At 42.4% G+C, this 20,945-nt stretch overlaps 2 long non-coding RNA genes across 10 annotated transcripts in view; both read right to left on the bottom strand.

Moving 5' to 3' along the window:
• Jpx (JPX transcript, XIST activator) overlaps positions 1 to 1,766 on the bottom strand; it is a 153,104-nt gene extending 151,338 nt beyond the window's left edge. For all 7 annotated transcript variants that reach the window (XR_015647004.1, XR_015647001.1, XR_015647003.1 and 4 more), the window contains exon 1: positions 1,653 to 1,766. This is a non-coding gene — a long non-coding RNA (JPX transcript, XIST activator). The remainder of the gene's footprint in view (positions 1 to 1,652) is intronic.
• Positions 1,767 to 14,869: 13,103 nt separating this feature from the next.
• The window catches only part of LOC134484082 (uncharacterized), a 32,748-nt gene continuing 26,672 nt past the window's right edge, over positions 14,870 to 20,945 (bottom strand). For all 3 annotated transcript variants that reach the window (NR_197290.1, NR_197291.1, NR_197292.1), the window contains one exon: positions 14,870 to 18,304. This is a non-coding gene — a long non-coding RNA (uncharacterized LOC134484082). The remainder of the gene's footprint in view (positions 18,305 to 20,945) is intronic.

Below are 20,945 nucleotides of genomic sequence, written 5' to 3'. Positions count from 1 at the left end.
ACTTGAGTTACAAAAGGTTGAGAACTGCCATGCAAAATACCAGCCATGTTAGAACTTCATATGTCACCAAAAAATTAAGTGGAGAAGCTGAGTTGTGATCCCAGCTATTTGGGAGGCTGAGGCAGAAAGATTACAAAAATCAAGACCAGCCTGGGTTAATACTTTTAAAATAAGAGCTACACCCTGGGAATGGTGGTACAAGCTTGTAATCCTAGCGCTTGGGAGCTAGAAATGGGCAGTAAGGGCCAGGGACAGCCTCAACTACAGAAGACTTTGTTTTGGAAACAAGGGGGAAAGGGGCTCAAAAGGTGGGTTCACACTGCCTGTAACTCCAGTTCCACAGGATCCTATGGCTTCTTCTGCCGTCCATAACTGTACTCACATGCACATACCTACACACAAACACACACAATTAAAAAGAAATCTTAAAGCCGGGACAGATCTAGATATAGTTCGGTAGTAGTATGATTGCCTAGCACCACAGGGTCCTAGGGTTCCACAACCAATACTAGTGGGGAAAGTTAAAATTAGCATGATCACTAAACTAAAAATAATAGTTACTCTACAGAACGACGAAAGAGCACGACCCAATTGTGGCTAGATATGGCAAAACTTCAACTATAGTGACAGCGTTTGATTTTATTCACTGTGTTTGCCTTTGTGTTAAATAGGTCATACTGTATAAAGCTGCCAAAATAATGTTTTAAAAAATAAAGTTAATTTTAACATTCCTTTGTCACCCTCATACACATATGAAAAAAATGAGATCATATTATTCTATAACTTACTTTAATATAACAAGCTATCCTATCGTCTTTTATATCAAAGAATCAAAATATACTTTTTAAGCACTCTCCTACTGATGGAGACACAGGTTGTTTCTTCTTGCCACAAAAAGAGAGCCACACAAGCATCCTCTGTTAGGTCTTCTTATTTGTATGCAGATGCGTCTCTTTCTGAAGGATTAAGCCTTAAAAGTCAGACTGAGCTCCAGATATTGAAACTTGGTATTCCATATATTTTTTTATTTCTCTAAATATAGCTACATTAATGTTTCCAAATTCATACTTTATTCAGCCATGATTAAGGTACTGAAATTTCTTTTGACTGAATCCAACAGCATCCAACAACAGAACACAGATCACCTTTTAAGGCCTATTATAACAGATGCTTCCAGACTACATAATCAGTAACATCCTCAGTTGGAATACATAAGAAAGTTATGGGGGAGGGGGAGCATATTATACCATAAATAATGTTGCAAACAAGCTAGTTTTATCAACTACTAAATTTTGATGAGAAAGAGCTGAGGCTGTTCTTGGAGGCCTCTGGGGAGCTGGAATAAACACTCCATTTTGGAGACATTCACGATGGGTCAAACTAATTAGACAAAGGAAAACGAAAAGAAACCTCAAAACCTCAAAACAGGATCTCTCCTAGGAATTAGCCTCCCCGGCCTGACAGGTTCATCCATGTAGGTCCGGTGATGCGGGGACTGATCACTTATCTATTGTGGGCGGAATAGGGGAGTGCCAGCAGGCTAACTCGTCCCGCTCACCAGACCATGCACCAGACCACGCGCCAGACCATGCGGTCGGAGTGGTGACCGCTGTCCCGGCCACCTCTCTGGCAGCGCGTGACCCGGCACTCACCAGGGCACGTTCATTAACTGGCCAGTTTCTCCACTCTCATTAAGTCATCCTCTAGCTGCCTTGCTAGTCCCGGGAAGGAAGCATACGTGTGGACGCCGCCATCTTACAAGTTATAGAAGCCTGGATTTCTGGCGCCGCGGAGAGGGGGGGTCGAGAGGGGGGAGAGCATGCGTCACAGCCAAACCGTCCTTGCGCCGCGCGGCGCCGCACTGTCACGCTCTTCCCTAATGGCTGCTCCAGCAACGTGACCCAGACTGTCAGCGGTTGCTTCCGCAGATGACTGAGCGCTTGCGGTTCCTCTCACAGCTGCCTCTTTTAGCTTCTTTCACATGCTCTGGCTCTTCTGGCCTGTCTTTAATTAGTTTTTCTCTTCCCCTCCGTAATTCTTTTCCTTTCTGTTTCCGTAGAAGACCGGCTTGTGTTTTGCTCCCGAGACCTCTATCGGAACCGCTTCTGTGTTTTTAGCTACCAGCATTGCTGTAGCTGCTGTAACTGCAATCCACGTGCCACAGAGGTTAGGTGGCAAAGTAAACCACATGCCTGGGAATGTCTCATGTTTGTGGATAAAGACTCAGTGTTATACCATGTCTTATTCCTATGGAACAACTCACGGGGCCGAGGCTGATAATAACTCCTTCGGCTTTTGGTGGGTCACACCAATACAGGTTGCTACACAAATTAGAAAGGGATCCTGGGTTATCAATAAAGGCAGAGACCAAAACTCCCATTTAAAAGAGAAAGAAACAAATTCTCATTTTATCTATTGCACCAAGAGGCACGGGGGCAGGAGAGACTGTTCAATGGTTAACTGTGCTTACTGCTCTTGCAAAGGATGGAAGTTCAGTCAGTCCCTACCAGCCATGTGGGGGTAGGGAACTCACAACCGCCTCCAATTCCAGGGGAAGCCATCCCCAACTCGCGCAGCTAAACGCACATGCCCATCTCTTTCTCTACACAGACAAACATGCATGCATGCGTGTACATAAGGAGAGAACTAACTCCGGCAGGCTGTTCCTCTGATCTCCGTGTGCACTACGATACCTGCACGTGTGTGTGTGTGTGTGTGTGTGTGTGTGTGTGTGTGTGTGTGTGTGTGTGTGTGTATTTAATTAAAACCATTTTGGAAAGTTACCGAAGGAGCCTCAGTGAATATCTGCAGTTACTTGAGGAAGGCTTTGCTAAGGCAACCTGGGACAGCTGTCATGGAGCTAAGGACTGTCCTCTCTCCAGATGTTAGCACATTCTTCCTTACACTGGTTTCTCTCTTTCCCATTGTAGGCAGTTCTGCTGTGCTAGGTCTCCTCAGCTGTACCCAGAATTTGCCTTTTTGGAATCCTCTTTCTTCTGCCTGGAGTTTCTCTGAGATGGCAAGTTTTAGAAATGATGACCTGCACCCCCACCCCAGAACCAAGACAATCAATTTGATATGCTCTGTGACTATACATTTTAATCTAAATATAATTACATATTTTCTCCCACTCCCTTCCTCCAACCCCTATGTTATTCCTCACCACCAGTGCCAATACCACCACCACCACCATCATACACACACACACACACACACACACACACACACACACACACACTGTCTCTCAGATTTCTGGCTTCTTGTGTGTATGTAATTTTTCCAAAAGCAGGGCTGGGGAAGTGGCTCAGTGTGCAAGAGTACTTAATATTATTCTTGTGAAGGACTTGGGTTCAATGCCCAGCAGCCACTTCATGGGGCCTATCACTTCCTCAGCACCATGCACACGTGTGGTACACAGACCTACACGCAGGCAAAACGCACACACATAAAAAAATCTTAAAAATTGTTTTATAAAATTAAAAAAACAAAACTAAACAAAAGGCAAATATAAAAGCTGATTCAGAGGTATCTGGGAGCCCAACTGGCTGCATTATCAATTTCTTTCTAATGTCTGCAGCAAAACTGATGAAATAAATACCAAGAAGTGTGACTTCAGCTAATTTTTAAAGATTTGCCTTACAAGTCATGTATACATCTTTGTTGCTGTTTGTTTTTGAGACAGGGCCCCAGGTTTTCCAGGCTGGCCTCAACTCAGGACGTAGCAGAGAATGACTGAATTCCTAACTCTTCTTCCTTCACCTCCCTAGTTCTAGGGTCACCGCATGTACCACTGTGCCTCTGGCCTTTGGCAATAAGCTTACACTTTCTGGAGGTTCCCTCAACACTCTTTTATGTCCATTTGGGAACAATCTTTTAGTTTTAGGATTAAAAACCTTATACTCTGTTCTCATCTAAAAGTATTTCCTTTATCTTTAATTTTTTTATATAAATGGCTCAAAACTTCTTATAATATTTTACATTTATTTATTTATTGCATGTTTGTGTGTGAGAGAAGGACCAAGGAGGGGGAGGGAGTGAGGGAGAGAGGGAGAGAGAAAGAGATTGAAAGAGAGAGAATGTCCTGGCTGTCCTGAAACTCACTAAGTAGACCAGGCTGGAACTTAAAAATCCTCTTGCCTCTGCCTCTAGTAGGATTAAATAAAACGATTCTTTATCGGTCTAATGAAAATCAAGGAAACACTGAGCTTGCCTAGGATTCTGGCACTTGAGAAAGTTAGGAAGGAGGATCAGGAGTTCAGCTCATCCTCAGCAACATAGTAAGTTCCAGATCAGTCTGACTTACACGAGACCACATGGAAGAGGGGTGGGGAGCAAGGCCAGAAGCCAACCGAAGCTGCATATGAAACATAGGAGGGGGCTGGAGAGATGGCTCAGCGGTTAAGAGCACCCGACTGCTCTTCCAGAGGTCATGAGTTCAATTCCCAGCAACCACATGGTGGCTCACAACCATCTGTAAAGAGATCCGATGCCCTCTTCTGATGTATCTGAAGACAGCTACAGTGTACTTATATATAATAAATAAATAAATCTTTAAAAAAAAAAAAAGAAACATAGGAGGAAGCATGTTATCAGTCTTCGAAACAGTCCTGAGTTTTCTTACAATTTAAGTTACACTGTTGTTAGAAATTTCTGTCCTTTCCTAAGGGGCTCTCAGAAACTGCTTTTTCTAAAGGTATGGACGGCCTACTTGGCTTCACAAGGTAAGCAGCCGCAGGAGTTAAGACTTGAATCTCTGCCTTCATTTTGAGTCTGTCGTTTCCTTTGTCTCTAACCCCTGCTTGACTCTGCATAGGCATGTTCATAACTGAAGGAGTATCTTCCTAAATAATTTCATTCCCCTTCAGAATTAAATGCTCTGAAATAATTGATTTTCCTAAATCTTTATTCATCTTGAACTCCAAGAACATCAAAACTCCCAGGACAGACCTTCCCCGATGTGAGGACAGTGCTCCATGATGCAAGGCGAAAGTAGGCTTCAAACGTGAAGCACCCTTTAAAAAGCAAGAACTCTCTCAAGGCACAGTATGGCCTCAAGCTCAAAGCGACTCTTCTGTCTTATGTTCTCGAATGATAGGATTACATGTGTGTGCCATCATGGTCACCCAAAATGAGGGCTTCTTTGGGCTATCTTGCAGTATCATATGACACAAGAGTTAATCAGACTATACCTTGAGGAGAATTTCTTATTATGAGTACTCCTTGCTCTCTATTGAAATGTCTCTCTTATTTTTAGTTTAAATCTCAAGTCAATATTCCAACGATGGGGACAGGGTCGTTGGACCCTTCTTTTTTTTTAAAAAAGATTTCTTTATGTATTATATATGAGCATACTGTAGCTGTCTTCAGACATACCGGAAGAGGGAATTGGATCCCATTACGGATGGTTGTGAGCCACCATGTGGTTGCTGGGATTTGAACTCAGGACCTCTGGGAGAGCAGTCAGTGCTCTTAACCACTGAGCCATCTTTCCAGCCGTTGGACCCTTCTGTAACTCTTATCACTTAACCACATTGGTGATCAGATTATGCTATTCTAAGTCACTCCACACTGTATAAAACATTAGCTTGTCACGTCAAACTCCCAGTGGCCTGCTCCTTAAAGAAAACTGAGTCCTTCTCCACCTCCATTCCTACCCATCAATTGTACAAAGCTATCACAATTTTTTAAAAGTTCTCTTTAATGGCTTTCTGCCTAGGTTGTTATTTTTGGGAGGAGTGGAGTGGGGTTAGGGCTTGTCATAGAAACATATGTCCTTCTTTCTCAACTGTGTGTCTGCAGTCATCAATAACACTGCAAAAGTGGTTTTCTTCCCATTTGCAGTCAACAGAATAGATTACATACTTCTGTCACACGGTTTCTGGTGACATTACAGACCCTGGACATCCACATGGTCTCCATGGCAGTACAGACCTCAAACCTCAAAACAGCTCAGTGACACAGCATGGGCCATGAACGTCATCATAGCCCTCAGGGGCAGCAATGGTGATGGACATCAACATGACCACCCCTCTTACCCCCACTCCTGCCATTGTCCCTAGCTGTAGCAGGATCATTGGCCCCAACATGGCCCTCTGCAGCAGCACAAACCAAGTACATTAACATGGCCTCAAATGGCAGCACAAACTACTCACATCAACATAGTCCCCCGTGGCAGCGCAGCTGGCTGACAAATTTTAAATTTTTGATCCATGGTTTTATTTTAGATTTATTTTGTTTTCATTTGCATTGGTGTTTTGTCCGTATGTGTGTCCATGTGAGGGTGTCAGAAACCCTGGAACTGGACAGTTGTAAGTTGCCATGTAGGTGCTGGGCATTGAACCTGGATTGTCTCAAAGAGCAGCCAATCCTCTTAACTGCTGAGCCATCTCTCCAGCCTCCAAAATGTATTATTATCTACTCATTTTGCTTGTGTTTGCTTTTAAGACGGGTTTCTCTGTGTGGCCTTGGCTATCCTGGAACTCCCGCTGTAGATTATGATGGCCTCAAACTCACAGAGATCCACCTACCTCTGCCTCCCAAGTGCTTGGGATTAAAGGTGTGCGCCACCACTGCCCACATTCCATGGTTTTATCTTAATCACATTTCTTACCATATTGCAGCCTCACCAGTACCCTCAAAGATCAGCTTATGAGGTCATGCAAATAAAACAAGCAAACAAACAAACTTCTGGAACTGGTGAGATGGCTCAGTGCTTAAAAACATTTGCTGCTCTTTTGGAAGATTCAAGTTTGGTTCAGGCAGTTGACAACCACCTATAACTTTAGCTCCAGGGAATCTGATGCTCTCTTCTGGTCTTTGGGGGTGCACACAGACACATACACATAAATAAAAGCAGAAATAAACCTTGAAACTTTTCAATGATGTAATAGGAGGCTAAGGAGATTGCTCAGAGGTTAAGTATTTGCCATAAAAGCATGAGGACCAAAGTTCAAATCCCCAAGATGTGAACCTAGGTGAAGCCCTCCTATTGTTACAGCTTTGGATCACGATCCCCAGAGCAAGTTGGCTAAGAAGACTAACAATGTCAGTTCTTGCTTCAGTAAACAAGGGCGAAGAATTATTGAGGATGACTTCTGACATTAAACTTTGGTCTATACATGCACATAGCCACAAAAATGCAAAAAGAAATGACAGAATGAGAAGATAAACAAATGTTTTCTTTTCTCCCAACTTGGTTATAAACTGCTTCCATTAAATAATGTAAACCCCAAAAACCCAAGTTATATAGCTACTATTGCTGGACTTTAGTTCATGCCCCTCCTAATACCCACTCATAACTTTTCTTCATCTTATTCAATAAGCAGTCTTAAGTTTTATGCAGTATAAATCAAGAATCACAGCAATATGTAATTAGAGAGAACGCTACGTTGTTGAGGCTTCCTCAGGTTGCATAATTGTGACCATCAACTTGTATTGCCTGCTGCTGTATCAAGACTATATATACTACAGTCATCCAAAGCATGAGTTGAGATGGGAAACATTGGTGTGGCAAGTGGAAGAACAGATACAGAATCTATGTATTTATTTACTTATTTATGCCTAATGAATTTATTTACTTATTTATGCCTAATGAATTTAAGCAGTGGCACACGCTTATAACCACAACACTTCGTAGGCAGGAAGTTCACCAGAAATCCAAGGCTAGTTTGGTTTACATAGTGATTTCGAGGTCAGCTTAAACAGTCCTTGGAATAAAATGAAACAAAATAAAAGAAGCTGTAGAGACGGCTTAGCTGTTAAGAGCACTTGCGCTATGACAGCGAATCAGGTTCAGCTCACACCCCTCTGTAATTCCAGTTCCAGGGGATCCTATACTCTCTGGCCTCCTTGACACTGCAAGAACGCCATGCATACTAACTACTCTTGCCCTCCAGCTCCTCACCATCCTACACACTCTTCTCTCTTTCTACAGATCTCTCTCTCATGTTCAAGTCTTAGTTTTAGTTTTTGACCCCCCAAGATTCATCAGAGCCACCCATGTGGCTTCTCTTTCCTTGAGTGTTGCCAGGACTGTTCTTGTGTTGGCTCAATACAGATCAACTAAAGTTGTGAGCTTTTCAATGATGTAGAGAATGGCATCTTGTACCCGTCATACCATCTTCTGGAGATTTTTTTCAGAGATACGATCTGCTACTACTACACTCATGAAGTCTCAACAACATGGCTACCTAAACACGACCTGAACAAGGACAGCAGACAGGCTAAAGTGGAAGGGTAAAAGTTCATGTCTCAACTCTAGACAAAACTACAGGCAACCAAGGAATACTGAGAGCAGGAGAAATAGTCTTTCCAGGGAAGAGCACACCAATTTGTTATCCAATAACAAGTGGTCATCCCTGAAAACGTTCATGTACAATTAAGATTATATAGACTTGGTAAGTGTTCGTATATTTAGGAACACACAAAGATACATATACAAACCACCACCAACAATTAAAGAAAAAGAGAGAAATGAGGGTGGGGGATGTACGTGGGCATGTTTGGAGGAAGAAAAGGGAACATGATGTAATTATATTATAATCTCAGTAAATAAATAAATAAATAAATAAATAAATAAATAAATAAATAATTTTAAAAAGATCTCCAACTATCGGTAAACTTACAATGTAGCAGAAAATGACCTTGAATTGATCCTTTTGCTTCCATTCCCTAAGTGAGTATACCTGTTTGCTACAGGCTTTTGTTTAATTCTTGTTGAGGTGTGGATAGAATCCAGGGCCTTGGCCATACAGGTAAGTGCTTATTCAGCTATATCTCAGCCCTCTCTGTTAGTTCTTTGAGGAAACTACATTGTTTTTCATAACCACTGGCCAAGATTACATGTCTGCCTGTCTTTTTAAGTCTTTTCTACCATAGTCACAAAATGATTAGGAAAACTATGCTACACAATCAAGGATGGTGCATAGGCCACAAAACTGTCACACTCAAGGACTGGTCTCGTTTAGGAAACAAACTTAAAACCAAAATGGGAAAAGAACTAATTTAAAATACTGAAGAAATATCTAATGTACATTTATAAATTCAAATGTCTAGTGACTGCCCATCATATTGTAGGATGTAAAACTAACCCCTTTACTTTATGTGGTGGCACAGGCCTTCTACCGCAGCTCTTTGAATGTGAAGGCAGGAAGATCAGAAATTCAGGGCAAGTCTATGCTACATAGGGAGTTTGAGGCCAGCCTGGGCTATGTGAGACCTTGTCTTAAACCAATAACAAAATGTTAGCCTCTGCCTGTTCAATGTTAGCACCCAGACAGAGCTTCTTATCATTCAATATCCTACTGCTTTCTCGTTGCAAAGAAACAACCAGCTAATGAATTTGTCTCGAGTTGTTGCTCCTTTTGATGGGATTCCATGTAGTCCAGGCTTGCCTCAAACTATAGCTAAGGCTTGCCTAGAACTCATGATCTTTCTGCTTCTTCCCCTTACATGCTGGATAGCAGGGGTGTTCCATCACACCCTTCTGATTTCATCTTTTAAATCATTTGCTCATTAGAATGGGGTAAAGGAGCCCATGAGATGGTTCAGTGAAGACACTTGCTGCCAAGCCTAACGCACACCTGAGGTCAATCCCTGGGGAACCAAACGGAAGATGTAGAGAGAACTAACTCTGTGTTAAGTCATCCACTGACCCCCTATCACACTACACCCTGAGGGATGTGAGTGACCCTTCTTCACACAAAATAAATAAACATAAAAATACAAATGGGAGAAGATGAGATTCCCTTTTTTCTAAAATATTTCCAGTCTGGAATGGAGCTCAGTGGTTGGGTGCTCTAGATTGAGTTTCTAGCACCTATGTGGCATTTATGACTGTCTGTCACATTCATTTCAGGATATCCAGTGCCCTTCTGGTCTTTTTGGGTACCAGACCCATAGGTTATGCAAAGATATACATAACAGAAAAATCATTCATGCAAGTAAAATAAAGTAAGTCTTAATGCAAAAACAAAACTCCATTTGCCATATAGGTGCTAAAAATACTCTGAGCTTTTCTAGAAAGGAGATGGCAACACTCATGAGATAGGTCTGAGAAAGCAGACGTGCTTCTCTCCCTTCTCTTGACAGAGGTTCAGTCCCTGTCATCTGCAGACAGTTTCTTGCTCAGCCAGTTTCTTGAAGAACCCATTTCTTGGTTTTTCACTGTTTTACCCTTGCCGGTGTTTTTTTTATAAACTTCTTGTATGTTTATAGGCATCTCTTTCTTTAGCTTGGGAACGTTTTCTTTTGATCTTGTTGAGAATATTTTCTGGGCCTTGAAGTTGGGACTCTTTTTTTTTTTTTTTTTTTTTTTTGGTTCTTTTTTTCGGAGCTGGGGACCGAACCCAGGGCCTTGCGCTTCCTAGGTAAGCGCTCTACCACTGAGCTAAATCCCCAGCCCCTGGAGTTGGGACTCTTAACTTTCTTCTATTCCTGTTCTTCTTAGCTTAGGTCCTTTCACAGTGTCCCAGACATCCTGGATGTTTTATGTCAGGAATTTTTTAGATTTACCGTTTTTTGTTTTGTTTTGTTTTGTTTTGTTTTGTTTTGTTTTGTTTTGACTGATGTACACACAGGGGCCAGACCTAGGCCTCTCCACACATATGCAGCAGCAAAAGCTCAGCTTGACCTTCGTGTGGGTCCTGCACAACTGGAGCTGGGGCTATCCCAGAAAACATTTGCCAGCAGGGGTATGTCCTAGTTGGGCTATCTTGTCTGGTCTCAGTGGGAAAGGAAGCACCTAGCTTCACAGAGACTCGAAATGCCAGGGAGGGGGGATACCTAGGGGAACCCCACCTGCTTGGAGGTGAAGAGGAGGGGGTGGGGGGAAAATTGTGGGAGGAGATGATGGGGAGGGGGACAGTGAGTGGCATGTAAAGTGAATATGTAAAAAAAAGTTTTGGAATACCAACAGTAAAGATTAAAATGTTATGTTTTAAAAAAATATCAGTACAGATGATGAAAAAACTTTTGGACAATGTCTGAAAATCACATTTCTCATGAAAAATGAGTATTTCAAAACATGTCTGTGTACATGAGTTGGTCTCTCTTTACCTCCACACATATGCACATTAATTAAACAATCAGTTTTCTTTTTTAAAGAAAGGATGTGTTTATTTAAACTCAGAATATATAGCTGGCAGTAAACTTGATCCCAAGAGGTCCCAGGTCATAAGATTCCCAATAAAAAGGACATAAGCCCACTGAGAGGGTCAAATTCCATACTGACGGCCTTCATGATTTTATGTATATATTACTCTGATACATTCCATATATCCAAGTGTATCTGTGTGTATATTATATATACATATTATATATACAGACTATACACACACATAGGCCATTTGTTCACTTGTTTTTGCTTTTTAAAACAGAGGGTGTTTTGGTTTTGTTGATTGGTTTTGGTGGTTTTTGAGTGTTTGAGACAGGGTTTCTCTGTATAACTTGCTCTGTAGAGCTCAGTGACTCTGAACTAAGAGATCTGCCTGTCTCTGCTTTTCCAGTGTTGGCATTAAAGATGTACGCTACCATTGCCTGGCAAGAGAGGGTCTGACCTCAAACTTGCTGTAGCTGAGAACAACTTTGAACAATCTTGATCTTTCTGCCTCAACCTGCCCCACGCTGGAGTTACAGCAGTGAGCCAACATGTCCAGCTTAGAGCAGAGCAATTTCATGGACGGGACTTGCCTTTAGCTGTAGGTTAAAAAACAGCACAAGAAACATGCATTTCCAGTAATCTCGTGATGGTTATGCTGGTGCTCTTCTGTCCTAATCACTAAAACAGTAATTCATCGTTGTTATTATTGTTGGTGTGTAAGGGTGTGTGCTCATGGACAGCATGTGTGAGTTCAGGTGAGCATGTCAGCTTGGAGAAGCCTAGGAAAACCATACGCATGCCAGCCTAGTTGACCAATAAGCTTTAAGTGAATTTCGAGTCTCGACTTCTCATATCTCTATAGGAATTCAGGGATTTTTCTAAATGGGTCTGTTAAGTTCAATTTAGGTTTTCATGTTTGCAGGGCACCACTTTTACATACACAGGTATGTTATTGACCTCAACTTGTATTTGGGATAGGGCTGTATAACCCAGGCTGACCTGAAACGCATGGCAGTCCTCCTGCCTCTGACTTTCCAGGGCTAAGATTATAGGTGTAACCACTTAAGAGGCTTTACTCATTTGTATTCTACCCCCCCCATCTCTAGACGTAGGTAACGTCTCAACATGTGTGCAAATCATAAAATAGAAATGTATGAAATATAGAAAAGCAGCTGGGCTCTTCATGTCTGTTGCTGTTTACTGACTCAGTACTAACTTTGAAATGGTTATGTCAAGTAATTAAAGGGCTAGTTATAGCAGGAGTTGTCTGTAATGTGCTCACCTAGCAAACACTTGGACCTTGGTTTGGCTTCATATTAGTCATATAAAAGGTGAGGGTAGTAGTATGTGCCTGAAACTGCAATTCTGGTAGGGCAGAGACATGGATTTCATGGCTGGCCATCTTACAGCAGTTGGTAAACTCTAAGTTTAATGAAATACTATGTGAAAGACAAGCCATCTGACATTGATCCTAAGGCGTTCACTACATACATGTTTGTGCACATGCATGCGCGCGCACACACACACTATCATTTTTTAAATGATCACTGACACAAAGTGGTGTTTCGGTATTCCCAGCTTCACAAAGAGCTATGGTTATATAAATAGGAAACTACACTTGTAGACTTGGAAATGAACTGTGGATACGACATGGTCATATCTGGATAAAGACACCAGGGACACTTATGTAGCTATGAAAGTCATAGTGAGACATTAACATTTACCTTGGAATAGTTTATTAGAGTTATAAAAGCAGGAGTCAACTGAAGAAACAAATCACAGGATAATTTCAGAATCCTTTAATTTTAGCATTTCTACTTATTAGTTTCAGAGAAATTACAAAAGATGAGTTGTCTTTTTTGATAGAGTCTCTCTCCATAGCCCTGGCTATTAAGTCTGGGAAGGTGCACATAGAAGCCTGATCTTCAGATCCTTTGGCACTGAAACTATAGTAAAGATCCATCTGATGTGGGTCTAAATCTTGAACTTCAGTCATCTGGAATATTAATCACCTCAAGAGTAATCTCAACCATGTCTTAAGACCCATAAATGACCATGTTTTAAGCTTTGGGGGGTGGTGTGTTAAAGGCATGTACCACGTCCACCTGGTTGACCACAATACTTTAAAAGCATTGAATAGGGTGCTAACATTTTCTAGGGTTTAAGACTATTGTCATCATGGCAGTGAGCATATCAGCATTCAGGCAGACATAGTCCTGAAGTTTGACATCTGGATTCACAGGTAGCAAAAAGAAAGCCAGTCATTGGACCTGGCTTGGGCTTCTGAAACCTCAAAGCCAACCCCCTAGTGGCAAATCTCTTTCCTAATCCTTCTAAAGTAGTGCCACTTCCTCCCCAACCCCCAGATGGCTTAGTGGGAAAATACATGAACCTATGGGAGTCATTCTTCTTACATGATCTTTGATAGATTGATTTCTGTGAAGGGTCAGATAATATGGGAAGTGTAGGTTAGGTGTCATGTAGCTCAATTTGGTCTCAAGTTCTGTGTGGTTCTTTGTGATTATCCTGCTTCCAATTCCCAAGGACTGGGATTCACAGGCATGAGCTACCTACCATGCATCGTTTTGTCATATAATTTGAAAACAGCTATTTTGACATCTCTAGCATTACTTTTTGCCCAGTATTGACTAGTCAGAGTTCTATTTCCCCCACCATACGATTTTTAACTATTTACGTGAAGAATGTCATTAGAATTTTGATGAGGATCGCACTAAATCTGTAGACTGGTTTGATGGAATATGGACGTTCTGTTGATTCATGAACTTGGGAGTGTTTCTTCAACCTTTTTATACCAAAACCCTCCCTCCCCACGCATATACTTTAGGACTGTAAGAAATATGGATTTTCTGAAGAGAGACTGGTAGTATGTGACTACTGTGGACAACTGGTCTACCTCTAGTTGTGGTTCCAACTTTCTCTGTTCACAGAGCCAGTAGTGTCGTTCAACATTTCTTTTTCCATATAATCCATTTTGATTGATTTTTCCTTCCTCCAACTCTTTCCCACCCACACAACTCCACATTCATTTTCTTAAAAACAAAACAAAGCCAGTCATGTTGTGTCCGAATGATGTCCTTCAAGTCATTTGCCAGTCTTTCCAACCACTTTTCTTCATAGATGCCTGAGCCTCAAAGACAAGGGCTTGATGAAAGCCTCTCATGTAGACCAAGTGCTCCAGAATCTTATTCTCTACACATTGGAGGACCATTTAACTCCTGTTTCTTGCTTTTTAGTGGTCCTGTCACTTGTTTCTTGACCCATCATCTTCTCCCTTCTCCACTTCTTCTAAGTTACATGGATTGAACCTTGACACTACTGTCTTACCCCAGATGCTCCACCACAGTATTGCTAGTCTTAATGTTAAGAATGTGAAATGGATTGCCCAATTAAATGTATAGGAACTGGGTTTTTTGTTGTTTTTAATCTTTATTTATTTATTTATTTATTTAATGTGAGTACACTGTCACTGTTTTCAGACACATCAGAAGAGGTTAGATATCGGATCCCACTACAGATGGTTGTAAGCCACTATGTGGTTGCTGGGAATTGAATTCAGGACATCTGGAAAAGTAGTCAGTGCTCCTAAGCTGTGAGTCACCTATCTAGCTCAGGAACTGAGTTTTAACACATATCCCTTCATGCTTTCTTCTGATGAGACTAGAAATTGTCTCTGAAACCCAACATCCCTTGAAGTACATTATGTGAGATAGAATAGTGAGGTGTGCAAGAATTGGGACTCTGTAGAAGACATAGAGTAAATTCAACTCTTTTATTTGATGATTCTCTCTCACATCCCCACAAAATGTTGCACTGGCTTGCATAATCTGACCAGTACCTCACAAGTTCAAAGGTAGTTGTTACCTCATTTAGAAGGTCTTGTTTATACAAAACCATGTACATTGTGATGACAGCTGCTCTTAGCTGTGAAAAGCCGGTCCTTGGGTCTTTTTTCTGTCACATGTCTGTCTTTCACTGGTAATGCTTTTGGAAAGTTCCCATGTGCCTGTTACTTCGATCCTGATTGCTCTACCAAATTTTGTACTAGCATTATTACCTTGGAGCAAGGCACTCTGACAAGATGGTCTCTTTCAATGATAGTAAACTGAATGTCTTTCTTTTGCCCTTTCTTCTGATACCAAAGTTAGACCAACTTTCGGCTTTCAATTCAGATCGGAATCCTTCTACACTCCAAGTTTGACTTCAAATGTTTTGGAAAGATTCATGCTGCCACCTGCTGGTTTATTTAGTCTTTGTGTATTATTATTTTATTCTAAGTTTCTTTTTCTTTTGTTGAAACAGAGTTTCCTTATTCTGTAGCCCACTTTCCATCCCTACCTCAACCACCCCAACAGTAAGATTAGTGAATTGCAGGTACTTTGATGGTCCAGAACCAAAGGAATTTTGTGTCCTTTATTATTCATCGGACGCCTAAAGAGAACTTAGAGTAGGGTGGGAGTTATTTGTCAGCGTGAATCAGCAGGACAACCTTTGATTTTCTAATACCTAGTGGTCTCTTTCATGTGGGTATTCATTGTCTGTCAGTTAAGAAAATTTGACAGCTCTCTAAGTTGACAGTTTCTCTGGGGTTAAGTACAGTACCACTGAGCTATTATTCCTTCAAGCTTGGCTTTGGCATTTAGGCATTATATTCCATTACTGCTAGCGAGTAACGTTCTTCAGTTCATTTTTTTCTCAAAGTTTGGAGCCATCAGTTTCCTGGAAACTGGATGAAAGACTAAAATGACCAAGCGCAAAATTCCAAGCGTAAAATTCAAGACGTAAAAATCCAAGACGCAAAATTCCAAGCGTAAGTCCCGCAAATAGGTCACAACCAGTACTCTGATAATTTAGGAATCACGGAGCCATTTTGTGAGACATTCCCACCCTTTCCTGTCCTGGATTGAGCTTACCACCTAATTCATGGGAACTTTTTCTTGTCTCCAAGACGCGGAGCGATACAAGGCCGGATGTCCAAGTAGAAGATATGTTGAAAATTTGCATAGACATGGTGTGTGACCTAGTGTACATTATTTAACGTTTATGGATAGTGTGCAAAAGCTGTAAAATAGGATAATCTTTCATTACCATATAAAATAATGGAAATCGCGAGTTCTGTCACTGAGCTTACGTACCACCATCTTTATTTATGTTCATTTTTAAGAATATAGTTGGAACTAAAGGTCCAATAAGATGTCAGACTTCCAATCTTTGTGGCCACTCCTCTTCTGGTCTCTCCGCCTTCAGCGCGCCAGTCAGTTAAAGGCGAGCAACTGCTTGCTGCAGCCATATTTGCTCGTCTCCCGTGGATGTGAGGTTTCCTCCGTGGTTTCTCTCCATCTAAAGGGCTTTTGGGGAACATTTTTAATCCCCCTACCACCATGCCTTATGGTGTATTTAAGAAAACATATCAAAATTACATAAGATTTTTGATGTTTTGATATGTTCTCGTAAGGTTTTCTTGACACGTCCTCCATATTTTTTGATATTTGTAATATTTTTGGTCTATTTTTCATTTCTAAGGAGTATTTGTCTGTCGTGCATTTTAGTTGACAGCTGTGTGTGGTGGACTTACCTTTCTTTCTTTAACTGTTTTTACATTTTTTTTGCCCATCGGGGCCACGGATACCTGTGTGTCCTCCCAGCCATTCCATGTCCAGCTGGGCTTGGGATACTTAACCTGCCTTTTAATCCTTTTTTCTTCTTCTTACTTTTCTTCTTCTAAACTTGCCCATCTGGGTTGTGGATACCTGCTTTTATTCTTTTTTTCTTCTTCTCCTTAGCCCATCGGGGCCATGGATACCTGCTTTTTACCAAAAAACGCCGTATTTCTCGGTCCATCGGGACCTCGGATACCTGCGTTTAGTTTTTTTCCCATGCCCAACGGGGCCTCGGATACCTGCTTTAATTTTTTTTTCTTTTCCTTTTGCCCATCGGGGCTGTGGATACCTGCTTTAATTTTTTTTTTCACGGCCCATCGGGGCATTTGGTGGATGGAAATAATGGTTTTGTGAGTTATTGAACTACCTGGAATATATCTATGCCTTTTTATTTCCGTTTGCTGTTGGTGCTGATCGTTTGGCTGTGTGAGTGAACCTATGGCTTAGAAAAACGACTTGGCGATTAAGCCTAGTGGGTGTTCAGGGCGTGGAGAACCCGTGTCCGCCATCTTACGGTTTCTGCGTGACACAGATATTCTCGAGCCAGTTACGCAAGAATTAGGACGCCGAGGAGCGCAGGGAACTGGATAGAAGCCAACCATGTGCGCTGCGCTAGCTAAAGGCTTTCTTTATATGTGCGGGTTTGGACTTGATTTGTGGCAGCGTTTGGAGGAATTGTGCTATTCAGAAGTAGAAAGCCAAGGAGCGCTAATGTTCGTGTGCGGTGTTGGGTGGAAGCCGCAGAGGACTAGGGGATAGGGTTCCGCATGTGCATTTGGACCCCTGGCGGGGCCCCCCGTAGCTCTAAGGGCTGCTTAGATGTCTACAAAATGGCGGCTCGGGTACCGCACCCGAAGCTCGACAGCCCTACGTTGGCTCTAACATGTAGCAATGGAGATAGGGCATTTAGGTCATACAAGAAAAGATGGCGGCTCAAGCTCTTGCTGCAGTATAAGGCGGAGGGCTTTGTGTTTCACATGTCAGCTTCATGGCTGAGTCAGTTTAGGGACAAAGTGGCACATGCTCTTGAGTTTGTCTAAGATGGCGGTTGTCATGTGATCAGCCCTCAAGGGGTTTCCTTTGGTACATTTTTGGCGGGCTCTGGCCACTTGGCGGGATTTGCCCAAGGGTAGAATTGGTGCATTATGGTAGCGAGTGGTTGGTTCTACCTTGTGTCACTCGAAGCTGAGGAAAAGGCTAGTTGGAAGTGTTGGTTGCCGCCTGACTTAACTCGTCAGAAATAGGCACGACTTTGCGAAGTGTTGGTGTCCGCTTGACGTAAGCAGTCAGAAATGTGCATTATTGCTTGGTGGAGAGGATGGAATTAGACTGACTCACTGTCCCATAAGGACGTGAGTTAGCTTGGTACCTCACATCTGTGTTCAGTCACCGTTATTTCGAAGTGCCTACCCAGGTGGGAGCGCACATGCTTGCAATTCTAACATTGAGGTGTTGAGTGACATCTGATCCGATACGAGAGACTGAGGTTGCGGGTTCCCGAGGTCGATGTGAATCATTGAAATCTCACCTGTTAAAAGAAAGAAAAGAATCTAAGGCCATTGCGAGGACATTTGACCCCTCCGCTTGCTTTCCTATTTGTCTAAGATAGTCTTTTACAGTGCTCTATACATCGCGGTGCAAGCTACGCCTCACCCCATTCTTTTGTATTGTTGGTTCAGTGGCCTAAGACTAGTCTACTTAATCCTCGGCCTCTGACTTAGCCAGCACTGTGATCTCAAGCGGTTCTCCGAGTTTACTGTGGGCATAGTGGTGACCTTGGCCAGAGTCACAGTAGATCACAAATCACTGGCCAGGAGGTAGAATCCTCCCTTCTTCTAGAATCCACCCCATTACTATTGCTGGGGTTGGATTTTGATTTACATGAATGCTTTGGATGTCAAAGATACATCTGATACCGTGGTTTGCTAGTGCTTGGATTTAAGGCTGAAGTGATTATTTAAAAATGCATTTAGGAGCTTTGCTTACTTATAGAAATCATTTTAACTGCCTTTAATGATCTGTTACTTTGGAGTCCTTAAAGTTTTCATTAATTTTTTTGGCAGATGATACTGAAGTTACTCGGCACTTAAATGTGCTTTCTTTGACTAGTGAACTACTCAGAATTTTTGAGTCACATGACAGATAATGTTAAAGTTAAAGTTAACTTTATGATTGGATATCAGAAGGAGTATTTGAAGCTCTATACCAGTTCAGGCTTTGCTTTTGTTGCTATCTTTGATACTATATTGACTAATGGCTTGTCAGCAAGAACCTTAAAATGTAGTGCTCTATGTCCTCTATCAGACTCACTATTGTAATAGTAATTTTAATGCCCACATTTCAATTTTCTGTGTTTTCTTGCCTTTATGGCATCCAGTTCCTCAGACTTAGTATATTGCTGCCCCAGCCCCAGCCCCAGCCCCAGCCCCAGCCCCAGCCCCAGGCCCAGTCCCAACCCCAGCCCCAGGCCCGGTCCCCACCCAACCCAGCCCAACCCCTGCCCTGCCCTGCCCCAACCCAATCCTAGTCCCACGCCCAGATTCTTTCAGACCTATCCCCAGTCCACTTCTGCCTAAAGAAATTCCAATCTTCATTGATTCAATGCTAAAATTCAGTGCCCATTACTCAGCCTATAAGACTGAGATATCCATCTATACCCCGTCCATGAGTCACGAGTTCACTTTGCACACAGTCCTGGTGCTAAAGTGCAATGTCCACTACTCAGCCTACAAGACTGAGATCTTATATCCCCTCCATACTGACTTCCTGGATCACAAATTCACTTTGCACAGTCCTAGTGCTGAATGCAGTGCCCACTACTCAGCCTACAAGACTGAGATCCTATATCCCCCGCTCCATGCTGACTTCCTAAGTCACAAGTTCACTTTGCACACAGTCCTAGTGCTAAAATGCAATGCCCACTACTCAGCCTATAAGACTGAGATCTTATATACCCCCTCCATACTGACTTCCTAGATCACATTCACTTTGCACAGTCCTGGTGCTAAAGTGCAGTGCCCACTACTCAGCCTACAAGACTGAGATCTTATATCCCCTCCATACTGACTTCCTGGATCACAAATTTACTTTGCACAGTCCTAATGCTAAAATGCAATGCCCATTACTCAGCCTATAAGACTGAGATCCTATATACCCCCCATGCTGACTTCCTAGATCACAAATTCACTTTGCACAGTCCTGGTGCTAAAGTGCAATGTCCACTACTCAGCCTACAAGACTGAGATCTTATATCCCCTCCATACTGACTTCCTGGATCACAAATTTACTTTGCACAGTCCTAGTGCTGAATGCAGTGCCCACTACTCAGCCTACAAGACTGAGATCCTATATCCCCCGCTCCATGCTGACTTCCTAAGTCACAAGTTCACTTTGCACACAGTCCTAGTGCTAAAATGCAATGCCCACTACTCAGCCTACAAGATTGAGGTCCTATACACCCCCCCCCCACCCATGCTGACTCCTAGATCACAAGTTCACTTTGCACACAGTCCTGGTGCTAAAATGCAATGCCCATTACTCAGCCTACAAGACTGAGGTCCTATATACCCCATGCTGACTTCCTAGATCACAAGTTCACTTTGCACCCAGTCCTGGTGCTAAAATGCAGTGCCCACTACTCAGCCTACAAGACTGAGATCTTATATACCCCCTCCATACTACTTCCTGGATCACAAATTTACTTTGCACAGTCCTAATGCTAAAATGCAATGCCCATTACTCAGCCTATAAGACTGAGATCCTATATACCCCATGCTGACTTCCTAGATCACAAATTCACTTTGCACAGTCCTGGTGCTAAAGTGCAATGTCCACTACTCAGCCTATAAAACTGAGATCTTATACACACACACCCCAACCCATGCTGACTTCCTAGATCACAAGTTCACTTTGCACAGTCCTGGTGCTAAAATGCAATGTCCACTACTCAGCCTACAAGACTGAGATCCTAATACCCCCTCCATACTGATTTCCTAGATCACAAATTCACTTTGCACAGTCCTAGTGCTAAAGTGCAATGTCCACTACTCAGCCTACAAGACTGAGGTCCTATATACCCCCCACACTGACTTCCTAAGTCACGAGTTCACTTTGCACACAGTGCTACTTTACTTGCCCATGGACTCAGTGTAACAAAGAACTCTTGTCCC

This window comes from Rattus norvegicus, chromosome X (genome assembly GCF_021556685.1).
Source record: "Rattus norvegicus strain SHRSP/BbbUtx chromosome X, alternate assembly SHRSP_T2T, whole genome shotgun sequence".
Classification (NCBI taxonomy): domain Eukaryota; kingdom Metazoa; phylum Chordata; class Mammalia; order Rodentia; family Muridae; genus Rattus; species Rattus norvegicus.
The sequence above is the reverse complement of the archived record's forward strand: the minus strand, read 5'-3'. Positions and strand labels throughout refer to the sequence as shown.